Genomic DNA, 22,897 nt, shown 5'->3' with positions numbered 1-22,897 from the left:
CCAAAGATTTTTAAACTAAAATTACTGGTCAAATATGTACTAAAAAACATGCATTGCTGCTTTGGGTCATGGGTGGCTTCATACTGTGTTGGTACTATGGACTCATCACATCTATTTCTGAGCATAGGTTTTTCTGAATCTGATTAGGAAAACCTCCAAAGGAAAAAAAAGTTATGCTTACAATTTTTGTGGATGTGATTCAAGAGACAATACAGAAAAGAAGGACTAATTTGCTCTTCTTGACACTTTCTATAGCTTCCACTATTACTGTGTATAAGCATTGAAGTGGTACATCAGCACTTTAAGCTGACAGCCACAGGACACTCTATCTATCCCATGGCTCACACAGCCCTGGATGCAGCAGTATTTCTATTCCCACATACTTGTGATGCCAGGCTGTAACTGACATCTGGAAGAAGATGAAAGTGCTAAAGCTTTGTCTCCAGAATTTGTCTAAAATACATCATTAAGAATCAGAATCAAATACTGGATCCAGGTACTTTGCTTAGCTCTGCTACTGGCTTAGTTTGTGACTTTGGCTGCATCCCTTTATCTATATGGTTCAAGTATCCTTTACTGTCTCTGCTTCAAGAACAAAAGATTAATATTTCTACACACACCTACACATACATAGAAGCGTCGTGATGTTCAAAGGTTTTTTCGAGGTCTTCAGGTAAAAATCGCTTCCCACAAAATTCAGGAAAGCATTTCCACACATCTTCAGCTGAATATATTTAGGATGGCATTTGGTTTGGCATTATTTATAATTTACAGTGTTTCTTTATTGTTTTTAGGGTAAATACATCAAAATCATATGGACCCAAATAAGACCTCTGGTGGTGAGTGTGATTAAAAACTGAAATATGAGCCTATTCACTCATACCATCTGTTTTGTTAACCCTCCAGAAGGGAGAAACAGTTCTACTTAGTGATTAAAGTGTATGACAGATAATTTTATCTGCACATTTCCTGATTGATTAAAAAGTAGAGAAATATATAATCAAGTAGTTAGGAAGTATATTTGCTTCTAAAAATAAACTGTCAGAAATATCAGAATTATTTTGGAACAGCAGAAGTTTTTGAAACCTGAAATGTCTTGATTATCCCCTAGCATGTTGATTCTTCCACTTGGAGAACATAAAGGTATATCTTATAAATGTGCACCTCTCATAAGAGAATCTTAAAAACCTCTCTTCCATATGGCAGGGACTAAGGGGGAAAATGTCAATGCTTCTTCTTTAAGCAACAAATAATTATGGCACTAAATGAAACAAAGGTAACCTAGCAACAAGGTATTCATTTTCTCATCTAGCATTTTCTAAAGAATTCCTACTGAGGCCAGCCCATGAGCCTTGTGCTATTTATCTGCTTACTTGCATTTGAAGCATTCCAATTCTTTTTTAGTGGTGTCGTCTGTGAAAAGCCAACAAAATATGAACAGTGATTATCAACTTGAAGCACAAAGGGAAGACCTTGAAATAGTGTTAACTCCAGTATTTCAGTGCTCTGTAGATACAGCTTTTCTAAAGCTGGATGAATCACTTGTAGCAAGTAAGCTTTTTCACTAAATGTAGTCCTCTACATGTTTATGAAGTGTCAGTAAACAGACTGACTTTGAAATTAATGTGCACATTTTAAAGTGTTTGATAAAGGCCTTATCCAAAGACTAAAGAATGGATGGAAACACTCCTACTGACTTCTCGTGACAGAGGCCAAATACAGTGTGCAAACATATTTTATTTGATGGATTGTTCACTAGCTGTTTACTGCAAGTATTGTTTAGGAATATAATTAATGCCATTCAATGTGGGTTTATAGCAAGTAAGTCTTGTCAAACCAGCCTTTTACAAATTTCCCTCAGAAAGGTAACTATATCTTTGAATTATTACTGAGGCATTTAGCATGTATGAATGAGGCATTAATGTATGAATATATAATTTTAATGTATTTAATAACTAAAAATCTGAAAAAAAGATTAATGCTGTAAGATATCAATGAGAAATATGTGGTTAAATCAACCATAATTAACATGCTGATGAAAACATAACCCATAAATGGGAAATTGTTATTAAATGAGTTTTACTTAGGGAGTTGCTGCAAGCTTTTGGTATTGAATCCAAAGTTATTCAATACCTTTCTCAACAGTTTTATGTTAAATTATAGCTAGGTAGATAGATAGATAGATAGAATCGGTAGAATTTATGCAGGACATGAAGCATGGTAGTGAGTTTAAAAGATGAGTATTTGTCTCTCCTAAAATGATGAGGCAGTTTAATAGACATTTGTAATCATAATGACAAAATTTTTGCATAAAGAAAAAAAACCCAACAAAACACAGAATGAGAACTAGATCTACAGAATGGGAAATAAGTTTACTGAAAACAACTGTGGGAGTCAGTGGTCAGTGGACATGTAAGTGAAGCCAAGTCGGGAAGGCACGGAGTTTGGCTGTGTGATCAGTGCTGCTGGAATCAAGCTATATTGCTCCACACAGATCTGGGGCTCACTTGTAAAAGCGAAAAAGGTACAAAGCAGAGCCAGAAATATTATCTACATACTGCAAAAAAATGACTTGCTCTGCAATACTTCAGAAGTGGCACTTGTTTGGAATGGCAGAAGTAAGATTGAAAGGTGGCCTGAATGAAGTGTGTTAGCAGCGCCATTGGATATTGGCTTATTTTCATTAGAGGTAAGTCATAAGAAGAACCAGTGACAGGAAACTGAAGGAATATAAATGCAAACAAGAATTTGGCCACCTTTTACAATATTTTACTTTTATTTTAAACAGTGCAAATTATGAGCCACTGGAACAAAGCCACCAAAGAAAACAATGAGTACACCAAAGTAAGTACTAGCCAAACCCATCTGTTGTCTGTGGCAGAAAGGTAAAAAAGTAAAAGATATGGTTTAATTAGGCAGTGGCTTCATTAACTTAACTCAGCTGGGATCTATATCAGCAACAAATCACACAGTGAAGCTCATGAGCCTACTTTGAGTTGTTTCTGCTTGTCAAAGCCTCTGTTTGTGCTTGATTGTCAAGGCCGTGCTGGTGCCAGACTGAACCTCTGCCAGAATGAAGAGGAAGCTGGAAGAAGGAGTGCTATTTTCTCTCTGCTCTGAGTAGTAAATCTCCCTGAATCTTGTTTCATAGGTTACAGAAATAATTCCATGAAATATAGGATAACCTTCATGGGAGATACTAGCAATAAGTTTGGTCAACTTGCCCCTGCCTGCAGTTAGTTGCCGAAGAGATAACATTACCATTTTTAGTGAAAAGCTGAGGCATTTTCACTCTCTGGTCTATATAAGTGAGATATAATGACTTGTCATATACTGGAGATCAGATTAGACCATCTGACGATTCCTTCTGGCCTCAGGTTTTATGAGTCCTTCACAATCCACTTTGTGTGCTGCCTCATTGGTCCTGTGAATCACATGTTACTGCTCCCGTTCCCTGGTTTTTATGACTGTGACCTTTATAAAGAGGAGTTCTTGAATAATTTAATGGAAAGGGGGAAAAGTGTGAAAGCAATCTAAAGAAAGGTAAATGAGCAAGAGATAAGAAAGCCTCAGAAATGTTAGGACATTTTAAACCTATTTACAGAGCATAATAGTCTGCCTGCATATAGAGACACCAGATTTTAAACATGTTTTCTTTCCTGAAGGAAAGGTATTGGTGGAATGGTGTCGAATCACTCATGATGCAGCATCTTTTAGGACATTTTTACTCTTGCTTTAATATTGTTGTTTCCTTAAATTCCAGGCCCACACACATGATTTCACACAGCTCCAGGAAATCTTAAATTATGTTTAGTAGTTAATACCTCTGACTAAACAGCGCCTTTTGGGCTTTTTCTGCTACATGAAATGATAGTGTGTTCTCAGAATGCTTCCTAGATATCCCTGGTTGTTCTGAAAATAATTTGCTACAGATCTTTAAATGGTATGACACTTTTCCCCAGGTACAATAAACTAACTCTGATGGTGTGTGTAGTGGTAAGAGTTGCTGTTCCATCTGTTTGCTGTTTCCAGGGAGTTTACCCCAAATGGGAATGTTACTGAAGAAATCCCTGTGCATGTCCATACACGTATATAACAACTGAGTTTTTATGTATTGCTTATGTTACTGTGCCAATGGAGAGGCCTCCTCTTGTGCTTCATGTGGCTATGGAAATGCCACCCATGAGATACCCTTCAGCTTGACTGGTTTAATGCTTTTTAAAATTTCTTTCATTTTTTTTTTCTTCACCAAGCAATGTTAGCATTGGAAAAGCTCAGTTTTGTGATAGATACCTTTATTTTATTTTCTAGAGTTATCAGAGCGTTCTTTCATTTTTTTACTGCTCTGACTGGAACATTTTGAATCAATGCTATCACTGAGTAGCTACATTATCTGATGAGTTTTTAATTTTTTCTGAAAGTGGACATGACTTATTTCTATGGAGAAACCTTGTGTATCTTAATGAATCTCAAAATCAGTTTCTTTCCAAGATGAATATACTAATTACATTGTTTTACTTTCTACATTTTGGTCAATTACAGCCATAAAATTTTCTTTTGTGAATACAGTATCTCAAGGACTGTGAACAAAAATGAAGTGGCAGCTTCTCCAAGGAATTGTGTCATAGTGCAAATGCTTCTCTGGTAATAAGTCAAAAGTGATATAAACACAAATCTTCAGAAAAAAATAAGTTCTTAAGTCTGGTTTCAGTGACACACGAAAGTCTGTGTGCTTTGAAAGTCTGTGTTACTATATATTTTGATTTTTGCCTTTAAACAAAACAACAGATCAAGAATAATTTCTCCTCGTCTGAATAAAAGAGTACATAAAAAAAAAATCCCTGATAGATACTCTTTGGCTTTCTGATCTATAGACAGCAAGGGTGATTAAATCTTTACAATATGTTGCCTTAGTTTTGGTTATAATATATCTTATCTTATACTAATACCATAAGATGACATTTATTTATATAAAAAAGTGAATTTATGAGGAGGCTATAATTGTTTCCTTTTTATATATCTACAATGCAAAGCTATGAGATGTGTAAATACAGTTAAACATCTTAAATGCAAATGTATACCCTTGTAGCTACACTACAGACGGGAATAGGCACACTTTTAATGTAGTTTGGCTTCACAGTAATGCAAATATCTTTATAAAAATATTTATAAGAAGCATGAACATGTTTTCGTATCACATGGGCTTTACATTAACTCAAGATTTAAGTTCAGCAAGATACACCACAACCATTGTGGCATCCAGTGTTAGCCGTGTTAGCAAACACTTAACTTTCAATGAAGGTAAAGTGGGTTAGATGCTGAATCAATATTTGTGCTTCTGCTGTTCTTGCAAACCTTCTGGTAATTATTTAATTTCTAAATACATGCAATTTCTGTCACACCAAGATTAGAAATCAAATGAAATAGAGGGCTGGTGAACCAACTGTGTTAAAAAACCCAAAAACTTTTAATGAGATTTTAAAAATGTAATGTGATTAAAATTCAATATGTAAAACTTGACCAAAATGACAGATTTTCTTAATCAATGTGAGACAGATAATTGGCCTTATCCAAGTTATTCTACTATATAACAAAGATTGTCCTCATCAAAAAATAAAAATCACAAAGAAATTCAGTTGAACATTCACCTTCTCCCCTGTTACATAGAAAATAAGAGGCTAGATAAGGAGCTTATAAAATGAAGAGTGAAAATGCGTAAGGGGTAACAAAAAGTTAAAAAAACCCCCGTGACCAACTAACAAATTTCTAATCATTTTTTATCATTTGGTAACAAAGTAATTAAGAACAAATTTCCTTGTACCACAGAGATGGAAGGTTTATTTTCAAATTAAGCTGTTATTCACTTTTTTAGAAAAGATGGTAAAATCAGGTCTGAGGTCTTCCTTTGAAGAGTAGAGAATACCTATAGGAAAATCATTGCATTAAGGAATAGATCTACCATTTTGGCAGTGTTCTCTAACACACTTATTAAGCAGCCCGTCAAACCCCGTTCTGCTCATCTTTCCGTCTGGTGACAAAATGATACCTTTCCCTCTTTCACTTCCACTTTAGCATTACAGTAAACTGCAGTGTGGCTTCAGACACTAGGATGTCAAACTGCAGTATATTAAGCTGGGCTGTGAATGAAGATGAATGCATGTCTCAGCAGAAGGGTCAGGCATAAGAGACAAATTAGAGATTGTTTTTCCTTTCCCTGGCAGCAGAATCTGCCCTCTGTTTTCACAAGGGACCTTAGAAATGGAATTTAGTCACAGAAAAAACTAGAGAAATATGGTAAATCAAGCCCATGGAGTACCATCTCACTTTTCCTCACACTGAGGGTCACTTGTACAGGGTAACTTTAATGAACTCAGTCAGGAAGGCACATTCTGGTCTTTAACATATATGAATGCTTACTGTAGACATAGGAATCCATATGTGGCATGCACTGGACATGTTATGAGGGAGATCAGAATAACAGACAAATGGAACTCTTGTGAGTTTATAACTCAGTATGCTTGAAAAAATTGCTATGACAGAATAATCTGTACCCTCAGTGGGTGGGAGAGGTGGGGATGGGAAAATTGAGTAAAGATTTTCCTAATTAGGAATCACCTTTTTTCACAAAACAATTTAGAAACTTCAGAGTAGATTTCGATACCTATCCTCTTATTTTGCAGTAAGATGGTGAATACAGAAGACAGTAATTATGTATGTAGATTTATTTCTGCTTAAAAAGCATAGGGTTTGTCACTAATGCACCATTGTTACGGAGAACTTTGTACATGTTTTGAACTGCTTTTGTTATGGAAAAAAACTTAATGTAAGTTTAATGTTACATTGAAAAAAGGAAATAAAAAGGGATACAAGAAGAGAATTTTGCCTTGCTTTTGTTATGATAAGAAGTAATTTACATTTGGCTTAAGTCACAAAATTTTACTTTACTCAATTTAAAGAGTGATTGAAGAACAGGCATCTTTGTAAATGATCCCTGAGGTTCCCTCATCTGATGCTGTTTCATCCCTTGGAAGGCTTAGAGAGTGTTTCCAATTGTGATTTGAAGTTGTGCCATCTATTTTACATAACAATTTTTTTTTTCTCATTCAGTACTAGTGTTGATGTTTAGGTTTTAGAATCAATTCAGAGCAAATATTTAGGAGAACTTGAGAGACAGGATATAAGTGCCTGACAACAAATATTCAAGTAGTTTTAGTGATCTATGTGATCTATGATCTAGTGATCTATTTCATTCCCCTAATCTATGTGTATTTCTTTCCCTTAGACAGTTCTGCCTTACAAATGCATTTCTATGACCTAATCAATTTCTAAACCTATGTTTAATATTTTAAAAGATGTGTGAATGTTTTTACTGTCTTCCTTAAAAGCAGGTCTGCAGATAACAGTTACTACCAAAAGTAAAATGATATCTCTCAATATATTAAGTAAACTAATCACACTTGACTGAGATTCAGAATTATTTTCTCTCTTTTCATTTTGTCCATTTCAGTATGCATTCTAATCTTGTGATTTAGTGTAGCAATTTAATAATTTTCCTTTATCTAGTTACAAATATGAAATGTGCACTGCACTGATAATGATGATGATGATGATGATGATGATGATGATGATGATGATGATGATGATGATGATGATGATGATGATGATGATGATGATGATGATGATGATGATGATGATGATGATGATGATGATGATGATGATGATGATGATGATGATGATGATGATGATGATGATGATGATGATGATGATGAATTGTTCAGATTTCTGTATTATCTTAATTGCTTATTAATTGAATCTGTATATTTGAAGTGGGAAGATAGGTTGTTTTAGCCAAGTGAACAAGTTCTTGTTTTTGGTGTACCCTGACAGCACCAGGAGGGTAAAAGAGAACAGTATTTCTGTCACAGAAAAGTATTCATGCTGATCAGTATAACTTCTGTGTGTTGTCCTGCATTTCTGCATTTCCCCATTGTTTTTTTGGTTAAGTTATAACAAACGGGCTTTAGAATATGTTGTACATGGAAAGAAAAGAAAATTATTTCATGGATGCATTAGAAGTACATTGTTACATGATATTCTAGTTTTGAATAAATATTTATACATTAAAATGGTATTACACTTGGTATTTCATTGGCTGTTGGCCAGATATAAAACCACCACATTTTGGCATTTGGCCTTTATTAAAAAAGATTCTGGTTGGATAAAATCTCTATGTTTTGAGGTACATAGACTTTGATAGCTAAGTGCCAATGAGATAGAAATATTTAGTATGGTTTGAATATTATTTTGTGTGTCATAACCCAAACTTCTACTTTTTTTATGCTACTGAGCAGTGGATTATTTTGTAAAAATATTAGTGAACATAAAATGGTAGTGAGTTTAGAGAACAAGCTAATGAATTATTTATAGTACCAAGATATAGGTGGGGTTTTTTGGTTGTTTTAGGATGGTTTTGTTTGGGTTTTTTTTAAGTTGAACAATTGAGAAGACAATGAAATGTGGTTTTAATTCACAGGTTAAGTGAGTTGGAAAGTTTTCTGGTTTGCTTGGAAATGTACCTATTGGTGGTGACCAGGCAGAATATTGGGTAGAGAGGAGAGTTCCTTAGCCAGAGCCTGTGACAGGCTTACAAATTTCTGTACGCAGACAGGCCACCACGCACAGGCAGAGACCTGCATCTTATTCATACAGCTCATAAACATATACAGTAGAGATGGCAAGCATGAGTTAGCATGAATAGCTAGAAAAAAGACTTAAAGTTTTAGTGGAGATTGAGAAGTTACCAAGGTCAACACATGCATGGTTAGATCCTCAAACTGTGTAGGGACTATGCTGGAATAATATGCAGATATAAGAAGACAACCCAGTCTATGCAGAGTGAAACTGAAACAGAAATTGGGAAAGACAAAAAAAAAGGATTTCAAAGTAACTGGTTTTCATTTAAAACAGAACAAAACAAGAAATGGGTGGTATTGTGATAGAAAATTGGTTTGATAATTTAGAGTCTAAACCTGGAATATGTCTCATTGGTTATGAACAGAAGAAGAGATTTAAGACATGGACTGAATTAAATATCATGAAGTAACAAAATAAAAACCATCTATGTTTTTTTCAGCAGTGGTGTTCCTGATCACCGTGTAGTTTAGACAATGAAATTTAGAGTGGTGGGGTCTAAGTATTTTTTTTTCCTTTTTCTTTCCCCTTCCCTTTCCCCTCATGTGATTGTCCTTTTGGTTATTATACACTCTTGACATAAGGGCTATCTCCTGGGCAATTCCATTTTCTACTTGTGATGACAGAATGGACAAGATATGCTTGGAAGAACTGGGCTCCACAGAAGAAAAATATGCAGCTAATTATAATAATATTGCAAAACAAATCAATAATTATAATTTTCACAGCATATAAGATCAACCAGGATAAGGAACATAGTCAGCTAGTTAACGTCCTCTTCAGTTCGTATCACTCCACTACAGTGGGACTCTGGATTGGCATCGCACACCTGCGATCACCTTGAATAGCCACTGGATGTCACTGACGATCCACACAAAATCAGCTTAACCCTTTAAGCATTATCTTGCAATGCATGGAAGAGTCAGCAAAAAGGTCACTTACTTCCATGACCTTGGGATGTGAATTGTCTATCACCAACATCTGCAATGACAGATAAATAAGAAACTCTCAAAAGAAATAGAGATGTGATCAACTGCAAGGCACACCATGAGTTAAGATACTTCAAAGAACTATTTGAATGTGAGATGATGGCTACTTATGACTCTCTTAAAAACGTGCAATCAAGCCTTCCTCTGTGTTCCAGTACATAACCACCCAGGTGGGAGGACATCTCTTTTAGTACTGAACTGTGTTCTTTTCACAGTCCATGCAAGATGACTGGAAATTTGGTTTTCTTATTTAAATGTTTCAACAACTCTGGAATCTTTCTGGAAGAACTGCAGGAATTCCTTCCCTTATCTGGGGATTCTAAATTGCCTTACCTGTTTGATGAGAAATAAATAATTTTCCAGCATGTTCCTGATCTCTGAAAGATAAAATTCCCAATAGCAATCCATAGGAGAGAAGTAGATAGTTACCTGCCATAGCAAGAAAAGTAGAGGAATGAGAACAACGTCAAACACAAAGCATTTATATTCACCAACATGTTTTTCTTATAATTGGCAAATTCGTGATAATGATGAACCGGTTCTTTCTGTACTTTACTATTGCGTATATTAAGTGAAGAGCAGTGAGAAGTGTACTTGTCTGTTAGAGAAACAAGGTTCAAAAGCAGATTTTTTCAATGTTTTGGTGCCATTGCATTCTATCTGGATTTAAATGGCTTTTTGTTTTTTATCCTCATGACAGAAGATTTATTTTTCTTCAAGCAGAAGCTATCATCTTGAGAAATCTATGTATCAATTAACTAGCTTTTTTCCTCTAACATTTCAGCTTAGTGCTTTTCTTGCTGCTTGGCGCCAATGTATCCTTTTGTTTGAGGATGGTATAGAGATAGTGATCAGAGGTTTTAAAGACTCATTTACAGATACGATAAGACACAGCACAATGAGCTCTTTTCACTGATACACTTTTAGATAGCTCATTAGCTGTATACTGTGAAGCCAGTTGAATCTTTAAAGAAAACTATATTATATTCTCCAGTTAAAAGTCTGTTTAGTGGCCCTGTTGAAACTGAAAAAATATGTAAAATGTTGCAAGATGATAGTAATTGTCTCTGGAAGCAAATCAGAAGCAAACAGATAATGAACTAGGAATCAGAATCTTGTCTGGGAGGTGAATAAAAATTATTTTGTTTTAAATCTTCCTTTTTTCGTACTGTGTTTCTCAATCGGCTTCATCATCCTATCTCTGACTTTAGACAACACCTATGGAATAAGAAAAGCCAGCTTCCAACCTTGTTCCAGTATAGAGTGTAACAAGGAGCCCATGAAGCACGTTTCCTTCCACAATGAAGAATAAGTATTCTGGCCTCCATGGAGAAAACTTATTCTTCAAAATATATGATTCCACAATATTAACATTGTTTAAATAATAGAACAAATTGCTGCTACTGATTATAAAATTAGCTTGCCTTAACAAAAAAAAAAAAGTCATGATTCTTTCCAGCAGGTGCTCTCCCTGCAATGCATTCTGCCAGATAACTACACACAATATAACAAGAAGTGAAACCTCCATTTACCTTGAGATGAATAATTGAATTATTTGTTCATGAGTGTAATAGCGTAGATTCATCTGTTTTGAGAGGATTTCTTTTGTCAGGTCTTGTATCTATTGCTGTAAAACCTGATGCAGTATGAGTGGGACTTGACAATGATGGGAGATACTCTTGCTTCAACAAGTCTCCTGTATTTGAGTTAGTTGCCTCAGCTGGCTTATTTTTTTCTTCAGAGGAGAAAGAAGGGCACTGCTGGAGGAGATTCAGAGATTCATATTACCATGTCCCTCTACAAAGAACTGCAACACAGTAAGAGTGTTAAAAGAGTAAGTGGGGTACTCCTGGTGTTCACATTGTAAGTTTAACATTGGGTTTTGTTTTGGTGAGGTTTCACTTCACACCTGCTCTAGCTTTTGGTCCTGCTGACTGAGTGTCCATTAATAACTGAAACATGCAAAGTTTATTGTCTTTGGTTCTTCCCATAGCTTGACTTCCTTTAACAGGAATTGAGTTCATGTGCTCAGAGGCAGCTCCATGAAGGCTACACGCTTGATGATGTGCTCACAAACTGAACTAAAAAGTTAATGGGGACCCACTGTAAGGGTACAATAAACCTTTAAATAGATTGTCTGGTTAGTGTAGTGAATGTATATGCCTTATTATCTCTATTTTAAATTATCAAAGATAAATATTGATGCACATATTTAGAATACAATAAAAAGATATGTTCTGTTATATATGCTTTCTTTTGTATTTGTTTTGTTTGCTTGTTTGTTTGTTTGATTGTTTTTCAAATTCAGCAGCTAGATCCACAGGTAAAGCTGTTAGGTTCTCATTTACATCCTGACACTGACTCATTTAATGATGACAGGTAGGAAATTTAGAAGAGCAGACAGTGGATATGAGAATTTTGTTTTGTCTTCTGGGAAGCACGCCAAGAAGGCAAATCCTTTTCCCCTGTAACCTGGTTTCTAGGCTTTGATGTTGCAAGATACAGTCAAACCCATGACATTACATTGAAAAGTAAATAGGATTTTGAAAAACTGTAAAAGAGATTCCTGTACATGCTTTAAGAAAACAAAATCAAGAAAAAACCCACTTTGGCTTCTGAAAGGAAACAGAAATTTTTCATATTTTTTTCCTAGGGAAAATATTTGTAGATTAACTGTCAATGTGTGTGTTTCAAGAGATTACTATACATGTATGAAAAAGAACATGAATATAGAGAATGAAACTGCAGAAATAAAATGAGCACTTACAGACTGTGGTAACAGGTTTACTAAACTGAGACCAGAGAAAGAAAAATGAAATAAAAACATCTGTGCAGTTGGTGATTCTTTTAGGAGGCTGTTTAGTACAGAATGGACAATATACAAAACCAGAAAATGTAAATGCATCAGGAAGTATAATTTGGACCTTTGCTTCTCAGAGAGGCCTTTATGCAGACAGTCACTTGTTCTGTGCTCATACACCACTAGCCTGTTTCAAGCTACCAGAGAATATTCATGTATTCTTCCACACTGAATCAAAATTATTTGAAAGTGTCTCCTTCATACCAGGATAGCCTATGCAGTGGTGAGGTGAGGTGAGGTCTGAGTCTTCTCAGACAGTGGAAGAGTCTGAATTTATTAGTCCCTGACTTCACACACTAGCCACTGAGCTATCGTATGTCAGGAAAGGATGCTGCACTGCCACCACCTTGTTAGAAGAAAGAATCACTTTTTCTAGGTTTTGTTGTTAGCCTCCATGAGAAGATGAAAGGCTGTCTAACAAGTGCCTGTAATAAAGGAAGGAAGCCCCAGAGATGAGCCAGGTTTAAGATGTGCCCTTTCATTGAATTCCCTTCTTTTTAGCTTAGATGTCTCTGCACACCTGTGCCAGTGGTTGTAGACATAATTTTGAGGGACCTAGCTCCCTCACTGCAATGTTTGGGGAACAGAGTTCCCTAAACCAGTGTAGTGAGCTCTATTACTGGTGGTCAGCTATCTTACCTGCTCTGCAGGTGCACTCTATTACATTAAATATAGAAAATAAGCTCTAAACTATAGTTTATTTGGAAAACATAATGCATTTTTCCATCAGTTGAGCTTTTTGATTATATTCCTGCTTGTTGCTTGTTGTTCGAAGTGCAGCTTTTTATAGAATACTTAATTTTGCATGGTGTTTGAATCTAACAATTAAGAGGCAAGAGATCAGAATTTTAAAAGTTATCTACTGTGATTTTAGTAGTGTAATTTCTAGTGACTTCACCTGTTGAAGAATTAGCAGAACACTGAGACCCTTTCAAAATCTCACCCTGAGGATGAGGCAATACTCTGCAGTCTTTAATACTGAAGAGAGGATTGTGTTGGATTGTGTTGGATTGTCCAGCATCAGAAATGTGAACCAGCTCAGAAGTGAACCTAGAATTGTTTTGACAGATTACTCGAAGGACGTGAAACACAGTGTTTGCCATTTTTATGCCTTTATGTCAGGTTTATTGCTGCTGTGGGAAGGCAGAAGTCTTGTGATCCAGCAAAAGGCCTGCCAGTAAGTACCCAAGTGTTTTGAACCGCTATGAGATGACAAAATGAGTTTATACTTACAGAGCTGACAGAGAGAGGGAGAAGCAGTTTCTGTCATGTGACTGCAGCATTTTTTATCTAGTATTAGCTACCTGAGAGATGAATTGGCTACATCATTCAATTGCTGAGTCTCTCAGGCTCTGCCAACATGATGTTTGCGAGGCAGATACAGGCTTTTACTGTGTGAGTTCTGTGTGGATCAAATGGGTGCCAGCTGTAACCTTGCAATTGTACAGATTCTGCTGGCCTGGTGTTGGTTGTGAACTATCAGATCCTGTTAGGAATTTATGTTGGTTTAGGCTCAGGCCCATGTGAACAGGCTGCACATTGTCTGGCCAGATTGTAATATTGCAGAGTGAGCTTATATTTGGTTGGAGGGAAAAAAAAGGGGCAAGCTCGCATGTCATGTAAAATGGTGCCCAGACACACATTTAGACAAAATCCAAAATGTACTCAAAAATATCTTTTTGTGACTCATCTGTATGAGAGAAGGGTAAAACCCCAGAGCCCCAGATCTCTGCCCTGTGTAAGTTTTGAGCATTGTCATCTGCTTGCAGTAGTGATAATATATATATATATATGAGCCAAAGCCTACTCGGGTGATGAAAAACTACTTTATCTATCTATTCGCACATGACATTTTGCACTTGCGCACAAAGGAAAACAGGACTGAGTTCTCTTTGAAAGAGTAACTCTTTGTGGTTGCAAACCAGGGCTAAAATGAGTGCTAAAGTGAGTGTAAATCAATAGCCCTAGTATGTTAACTTATGAATGCAACAAAGGTGGTTTTCCTTGGTTCACAGTCAGAACCCCAGGTATCTCTGTTGTAGGCTACTGTATTCCCTGCTTATTCTGACTCTGTTCACAGGTCCACTATGTGTACCCCTGATAGAGATCAACCTCCTAGTGACAGTGGTTCCCTTCTGCACAGTCCAAAGGCAAGTGCTTTATAGATGGGAAGCTAAGACTGGAATATTGAAAACAATGGTAGAATCAGAATTTCTCCTTCAAACAATGCTTACTGGTTTGTTTAATCTGGAGGTTTTGAAGGTGTTTGAGGATGTTGGACTATCCTGGGCTTACTGAAAGTCATGTCTTAGGGAGTCTTTGGAAGTCCTAGCTGTAGCATATATGTCACTCTGTATTTTAGTACAATAAAACTGTGCATGTAACTAGAAAGTAAGGTACTTTAAGTTTCTCCTTCTCCTGTTTTATTACTTACATCCAGTTACTGTCTCCCTTTCTCGAATTTAGAACAATGATTTCCAGTAAATCTTTTTAGTAAATACATAATTTCCCTGCTCAAAAATAATCTTGCCAGGGAAGGATACACAGATTTGAGAAAAGCATATCTCTACTGCTAGATTTCTTTCATCAGGTATTGCCAGTTATAAACTGAAGTAAAACCTACTGCTAGCTGGCATGTTATGCTAAGCCTTACACTTTTCTTAAATGGTAACTAATACAAGGCTCTGAACCCATGTGCACTCTCACTAACTTTAGTGTGAGGCTCTTCAGTTTAGAAAATTGACATGTAGAACCCATTGACTGTATGAGTGGGGTCTGCTGAGTGCTCTGTTGTCCCCTGAAAGAGCAAGCAAGCGTAGATTTGCTAGGGTGTGATTCCTAATTTACCCATGTCATTAAACTTGTTAGGCTGAACTCTGTGAATATCTTCCATGTCTCTTCACGTATTTTTAACTGCACCTAATGTAACTATCTTGATCATAATTAAGGTTTCTGAAATTCTAAAAGGAATAATGAAGAATGAGTAAGATCTCTGTTTATCAGTCATAACATACCTTCTTTTTCAAAACAAGTTTGTTGCAATCATGGAAAGCAGCACCTTAGAGGTGAAGTCATTCCCTGCCATCCAGTAGATCTCTCTCCGTATTCTTTTATCTCACCTCAAGCTATTTTTTCATCTTTAACAGCTTAGAGAGCAAGTGTATTTCAGCATAGGGGTTTTTGGTGTTACTCTATGGAAGTTTTCTGCATCCTTCTGTGTGGTACACAGGTGCAAGGATCTCTTGATGACGACATGCAGGTGAAAAACCAACAGCATTACAGAATACATTTAAATGTCATAACAGCACAGTGGGGGAGTGTTCACAAGCCCAGGCATTTTTGGATGTAGTTATAGACACCATATGATCAAACTTAAGGAAATACTACAGAGAAATCCTCTAAAGTCTCTCATAGTGAGGGAATGTAACTACAGGAAGTCTTAAGCTTGGGACACTTGTTCCTCAAGATTTGAGGTCCTTCTTTTCCTAAATGAAAGTTTCTAATAGTTTTGACAAGATTTAGACAAATTTTCAAGAATATTTGAATTCTAGTATTTTTAAAATAAAATATTCTGGGGGCAATTCCATAAAATATTAGTGAAGAAAAAGGAGGTGAAATATTGCGGATGACACAAAATTATTTTGTCCTACATTTATTTTTCTTGTTAGGCAAATAAAAATGCCTTCATTTTTTTCTGAACAATTTTAATTTTTCTTTATAGAAATAATGTGCTTATATGACCAGGAAAATAAAAATTAGTTATTCTCAGAATTATAATCTTAGTACTTCCATTTAATTTGAGGCAATTGCTATTACCAAGATCATTTTCACAGCATGGGTAATCTACTTACTATGCCTTTATCATTAATAAGCACAGATGGACAATAAACTGGTCCATAATGTGTCCCCATCCATCACAGCTTTGAACTGAAATGGCTTCAGACTAGGCAGGCTATTCTGGCCTACCTGAGCAGCCCATTGCATAAGCAAGAACTGGAAGAACTCCATCTGATCTTGCTTTTTGTGCTTTCTGTAACCGTAAGTGATGAATTGTGAATCCATATTGTATGTCAGTGGTAAAACAGATTTGGGAAGTTTTACAGTTTTACAGCCCTGAGCAATGCTGAATCTTTCAAGCTGTGCAGTTGCCAGGAAGACTGCAAGCATCACCATATCTCTAATAAGAAGAGAATATTACCTTGGAAATACAATGGGAAATTTCACTAATCTTTGTCTGACTTTCTCAAGCAAAATTTTTACTTCTTGTCAGGTACAATTTCAGGTGATCTTGTCTGTAGACAGATAGTGCTGGCATACTTCTCTAACTATATAAATAATTCCAATAATTATAAAAGGTTGACTAACTAGATAGCTCTTAAACATTCTACTGGCTTAACCTGGATATGCTATTCTAAATCTTCTGCTAACTTTTATATAAGTTTCTTTTTTACCTGATAACTCTTGCACCTAATATTTGTACCTTTTTATACCTCCTATTCTCCTTTTGTAGTATTCTTCTAACAATTACAATTGTAGAAATTACCCATTTTTTATGAGTTTTGTTTCTTGAAAACTCTTGCTCTCTTATTTCACAATTTCTTCACTACTACTCTTGATTTTTATCAAGACAAAGTAACTTGGCTTCTCTTGCCTCTCTTATATTTATAAAATATTACAGGTAAAATATTCTGAAGAGAAATCTTAGGTATATGATGAGTTAAAAATAAATAATTTCAATTCAGAACTCAGGGAAAGTGAAGGAAAGTTGCCAAGCTGACTTCCCTTCAGACTCTAGCCCTGTCTATTTACAGGATAAAAACAGTAATGGAGAATTCCCCCCTCTAATTCCTTGAAAACAGTCTTTTATCCTACTCTCAGGTAACTTTCCCCACATTTATTAATCTCAGGTAGGGTTTGTAACAGAGCTGTTGTTGCTGGTGGTGTTATTTAATGTGGAAACTTGTGTATCAGCAACTTGACTGAGACCACCAACTTCTTGGCATAATAACCCTATACTTTTATTAATTTGTTGCATTATGCTTTCCTCAAGAGTTAATCGTTTAATGTGCAGGTCTTGTATTGGTTTCAACTCCATGGATATTGTGCTGCAAATAACAGGTCGGAATTATTATGGCAAAATATCACAGGCTGGGTAAAACTCTAAGATAGGAAATACTATAATGGAGCAGCATTTCACTGCTGAAACAAAAGCTCTCTGCATTTGTCACACTCAGTAAAGGGGTTGGTATCCACACTTATCTTAAATTTTCAGGAATATACCCACATCTTTTGTAATCACAACAGAATAATAATGTAATAAATCAGTTTTATGAGTCCTGTCTCTATTAAATCATGTGAATAGTAATTAAATTGTGCAATGAAGGAGACACTGAATTCAATTTTAACAAAAATCATCTTCTTGTCCTCTTTTGGGAAAAAGATTAAGTTTAGAGGTGGGAAGTAAATGGAGTGAGATAAAAAAGAAGGGTGTTCCTCACACAGTTTTTGACTGTGTTTTTCACTATTTGGCATAGAAGGGTATTTACAGTGCTGAAAGGACAATATGCATAGGTAAATGAAAAGCAGGGTTTATAATCTAGAACCTGAAAAAAATAGAAATCTAAGCTTTGGTAATTGTCTGTAGGGTAGTAACAGCCATGACAGGTGCTTATCACAGATATCCATCTGGGTCAACACTAGCTGAGCTGCTGACTTTTAAAAAAAGGCACTTGCATTCCATTCAGCTTCTCTCTCCATCCTTATTAAACACATTCTTTCCATCTTAGCCCCAAGCCTCCTAGAGAGGCATGCAAGTCACATAAAACCACTGCCAAAGAGGCACTAATTGGCGCCCCAACTGGCACGGTCAGAAGACAGGCTAAAAGACACTAAAATACTTTCCAGGTCAGTTCAAAAGCATTTTGGGGCAAATGTGGAAAGCTCAAAAAACTCCTGCTTGTGTTTACATCTTTTCCAACACAGCCAGACCAATGCTTTTAATAAGTGCCAATTATTGCCTTCTAAATAATAGTTTTAACAAAGAACACCAATTTTCTTTACTGCTTGAGCTGCAGTTCTCACTGGAATTAGATTCCTTTGCGCATATTTACATGTATATGTCTATCTGCTCTTCTGTCTTGTGTTCAGGTCAAGTAGACCTTTATATCACTAGAAATAAGTTTAACTCTAAAATTAGTGTTTGTCAGCAAATCTAGCCTATGTGGGCACTCATCCAGCTACTTGTGAAAGTTTGAAGAGATGAAATCTTAATTCTTCAGAGCTGGCATTTCAGTTCCAAGAACAACTATTTTTCTACAAAAAGATATTTTGAATAACCACTGCCTATGTGCTTTAGTTTCACTTGATGGGCATATGTTCTTTATTATTGTATTGCCACTTCTTCACCTATACCTACATGATTAGTTCATTTCAGCAGAAGGACGCTGAGCAGAAGTTTGACCTGTTATTCAGCTGGAAGTAGGGATTTCCTTTAGTCTGGGGACAAAAACAATAGCTCTCTTGACCTCTTACCAGAGATCTATATGTCAGTTGCATTTGCTTCTGAAATGAGTTTTACTCATTTTTCAGACTGACTTTTGACATCCACTGTGGTCTGTGTAAACAACAGAGAATAACTGTTTACACAGAAAATTTCAATACCTCATCCTTCTGATCCAGTTTCATTAAAATGACTTCAAAAAAGCCAAAAGTCTCAAGTGTTATTTTACTGTAGCTCTATAACAAAAGCTATTTATTCCTGGTTGGTTTTGCATCTCCATGTGTGTGTGGTTCTTTAACCCCTCACCATGGTTTTGGGATTTTTCAGTATTAGAATTTTTTTGACACCAAATGATCCTGCTGAATCAGTGCATTGATTCCAGCTGAAACTGAATTTATTTTCCCCATAGCAACCATCACAGTGTTATGCTTTGCTAGGAAAGTATTGAAAACACACCATTGTTTTAGGTACCTGTAGTGGGTTCGGTTTGAGAAACCAGGCGGAAACACCAATTAAGTGCAGGGGTTTAGTTGGCATCCATCAATTACTCATTTTCCTCTGTGAGATAAGAATTAGGAGAAAAGCAAAGCAGGCTCAAAACTTTAAAGAATATAAAGAAAACTTTAGTAACAAAACTAAGAGAGTACCACTGAGCAGCACTGGCACAGCATCAGTGCTGTCTCACCAACACTCCTCCCCCATCAGCAGCTAAGAATTGGCAAGATCTTGAGAGGCGACATTACCTGGACAGCTGACCCAATCTGACCAAAAGGATATTCCATACCATATGACATCTGGTCAGCAATAAAAACTTAGAAAGAAGGAGGGTGTTGTGGGTTCTGGCCCAGATCAGTGGGAGGGATGTGGCCAAGATATTATGATACTACATTACATCATTGCCAGGGATGGGGAAAAGGGACTCTTTCAGGAAATCTTTCAGGACTCTTTCAGGACATCTTTCAGTGAAACAAAGTGTGATGGGGTGAGGAAACCATCCATTGTTCATTGTCTTGGAGTCTCCTGTGAGCATTTTTGCATGTGAATAATTTTCTCTTTTTTTGCATACTTTTACTAGTGCTTGGGATCCCGAATTTCTTAGATATTTTCACCAGCATACTGAAATTGAATTGAACTGTATAGAAGCTTATCCAAAAATTTGTTGTAACAGACACAAGCTCTAAGGCTGTCTTTCATTGCAGGCAGGAACTTGCTGGGAATGCATACACAGACCTCAACTCTCTCTTTTTGAAGTGTCTGATTGTGAAGCTGCCTAGCTTGAGTTACGAATGCTAAAGTAGCTGAGTGTTCATATGCTAAAAGACCCGTGTAAAGCACTGTTTGGATGAATTTCTGCAGACCCTACAACACTGGCATTTATGAAGGGGGCATGCAGAACTACATTTGAGACCAATATCAGAATATTCTTTCTTCTAATATGGAGGTTCCAAATGAAAGGGTTGTTACCTCAGCTAGCTCACATTAGAAGATAAAACTAATGCAAGCTCAGCTGCAGAGATGAAACTCCCAACTGGTAGTGAGTATTGAGCTCAGGATGTGAAATTAAGGGAATATTGCATTAGTAAAGACACAAAAAACTTCATGCTGCAACAGAAAAGAAAGCCTGATTTTACTTTGATTGCTACAAAATATTTGTACATCACTATAGAACCGGATCTGAAGCGACAACTTTATCTCAGTATCTTCCTCTGGGTTTTTTTTTTACAGGACTGGAGTGGGGAGAGTGCACTGATGACACTGTAGCATTTTAAATGGAATAGTATGATTTGCGTGATTGTGGAGGTTTTGTTATAGCTTAGGCAGAATTAGTTTAGACTAGAATTGGATAATTCCACTTTTTTCCTATTAAAATCCACTGAAGAAAAGCCACTTTAATAGGTATTTTGCTGAGACAGGCAATTTATTGTTTGTCACTTGAAACTTTTGTACGGGTGTTCTTAAGGAAGCTGTGTTTTTCAGAAATATTGCTATGCAACATGTGTTCCAAAAGTACTTTGATCACCTCTAAGATAACAGCCAAAAAAGAATGGGACAAAAAGTTAGCAAGTCCTCTAAAGTGAAGAGTAGTGATAGTCATTGGTTTCTACCAAGAACTCTGTAGTAATATAATTTTTCAAGGCCTTATGTCAGTGTCTACCGTGAAACTTCAACTGTTGTAAAGTAGACTCTATTACCTCATAAAGGTTCTATAAATAAATCTATTATCTAGAAGTACAGAATGGATGAAAATTTTATCTCTTCAGTATGGCTTCCTCTGTTTTTGATAAAATTGTGAGCCTTTTGGATACAACTTAAACCTGAAATGACTTTCCTGGAAAAGCAAAAAAAAGAAAGATGAATTTTCACCATTTTAAATCATTGTTAATTTATTTTTGTTGGAAATCTTTTTTGATGTCTTTTTGTTTTACAAATGGCAAGCACTTGTAAGATGTTTCAGCAGAAAGAGGCGATTGGAGGTTTAAGTTTTTAGATTATTGTTTTGAGTTCTACTTAAGGGTTTCTTTCCAGCAGAAGAGAAAAAAAGGCTTATTCTTGCCATAATGAAAGCAGTAGAGCTATTCAAATTTTCTCTCTTCAGTACGCTTGTCATCAGTGCAGTGTTAAGGATCCATTTTCATTCCAATAGGGGCAAGGAATGAGAATTAATCTTCTTTTCTCCCAGTCCAGGGTAAAACTCTGTCTCCTCTGGTTCCAGATTTCCAGCTTTTCACATAAAATGTATGACCAAGGGAGAAAGAGAACAGAATGGATTGTTAACCATGATAATTATGGGACTTATTCATTTCTGATTACTTCTGTTCTGTCTCTCATTTATCCCAAATGTTGGGCACAGTTTTCCTCATCACTTGTCTTTCAGGAGCTGGTGTAAAGTATGTTTCAATTTCTGCTTTGTTGTATGGGCTACCCTGCTGCTCCTTTTTGGTTTAGCACTTACTTTGAACATGCCAATTTCCACCTCCTGTTCAGGGTGAGTGACAAAAGAGAAGTGCTTTATTTACTCAACACCTTTGTTATTCTCCTGCTTCAAACCTTCTAATTCCTCATTCATTGAAAAGAAACAATGCATTTGACAAGTTGCACAATACAAATAAGAAATAGTGAATGATGAATGGCAAATAGAGGTAGCACTTAATTTACCTTAAGGCCTCTTTTCACCACTCTGGCATTACAAAAGGATCTCAAAGTCACAGAAAGCACCTATTTTGAGGTTCCTTTCAGGTGACAGATGGGTGTAAGGGAATTCATTATAAATAAGTGTAAGCAAACAAATAACCTCAGAAGAAAAATAATTCAATCCATTTACAAATACGTATGAATAATATCTGAGAAACTTGAGCTCACTTTTGGAAAACAGATTAAACAATTGTGTTATATGTCACATTTGTCACGAGTGATTCCTCCCACACAAAATGATCTAATTTATGACAAAGTTTGAAGGTAAAAATGACGAGACTTATTGTGAAGTGAATGAGCTGCATATCATTTGGAGACAGCACTTTTATAATTACTATAGACACTGATATCTGTGAAGTGGTTTGATGGGAACTGTATACATAGAAAAAGACACAATCTAGTACATTCTTTATACTGGTTCTGAGGTCAAAGCCTGTAATGTGCCAAGTTTCTGTTTAGTCAGAGACAGTGCCGGGGCAGGCCTAAGGAAATTATTAGGGATGCTGTATAGATCTGGGGTTCAGTAACTGAGTTGGTTGCTTCCTTAATCTGGGATCAGTGCAAATGAATCCCAAGAAGGACCTTTCAGCTGAAGACTGCCATAGCATGGCAGACTGTAGTCTCAACCTCCCATATTTGAAAAGGCAAAATCACTGTCAACTGTGC

At 36.2% G+C, this 22,897-nt stretch overlaps 1 long non-coding RNA gene across 1 annotated transcript in view; it reads left to right on the top strand.

Annotated features, from left to right (window-relative positions):
- Positions 1 to 11,189, top strand: part of LOC108449168 — a 32,041-nt gene extending 20,852 nt beyond the window's left edge. The window contains exon 2 of the long non-coding RNA XR_001865303.1: positions 9,276 to 11,189. This is a non-coding gene — a long non-coding RNA (uncharacterized LOC108449168). The remainder of the gene's footprint in view (positions 1 to 9,275) is intronic.
- Positions 11,190 to 22,897: the final 11,708 nt, after the last annotated feature.

The sequence above is a fragment of the Corvus brachyrhynchos genome, unplaced genomic scaffold (assembly GCF_000691975.1).
Source record: "Corvus brachyrhynchos isolate BGI_N302 unplaced genomic scaffold, ASM69197v1 scaffold17, whole genome shotgun sequence".
In the NCBI taxonomy this organism is placed as follows: Eukaryota; Metazoa; Chordata; class Aves; order Passeriformes; family Corvidae; genus Corvus; species Corvus brachyrhynchos.
Note: the sequence above shows the minus strand (reverse complement) of the source record. Positions and strands in the feature narration are given on the sequence as shown.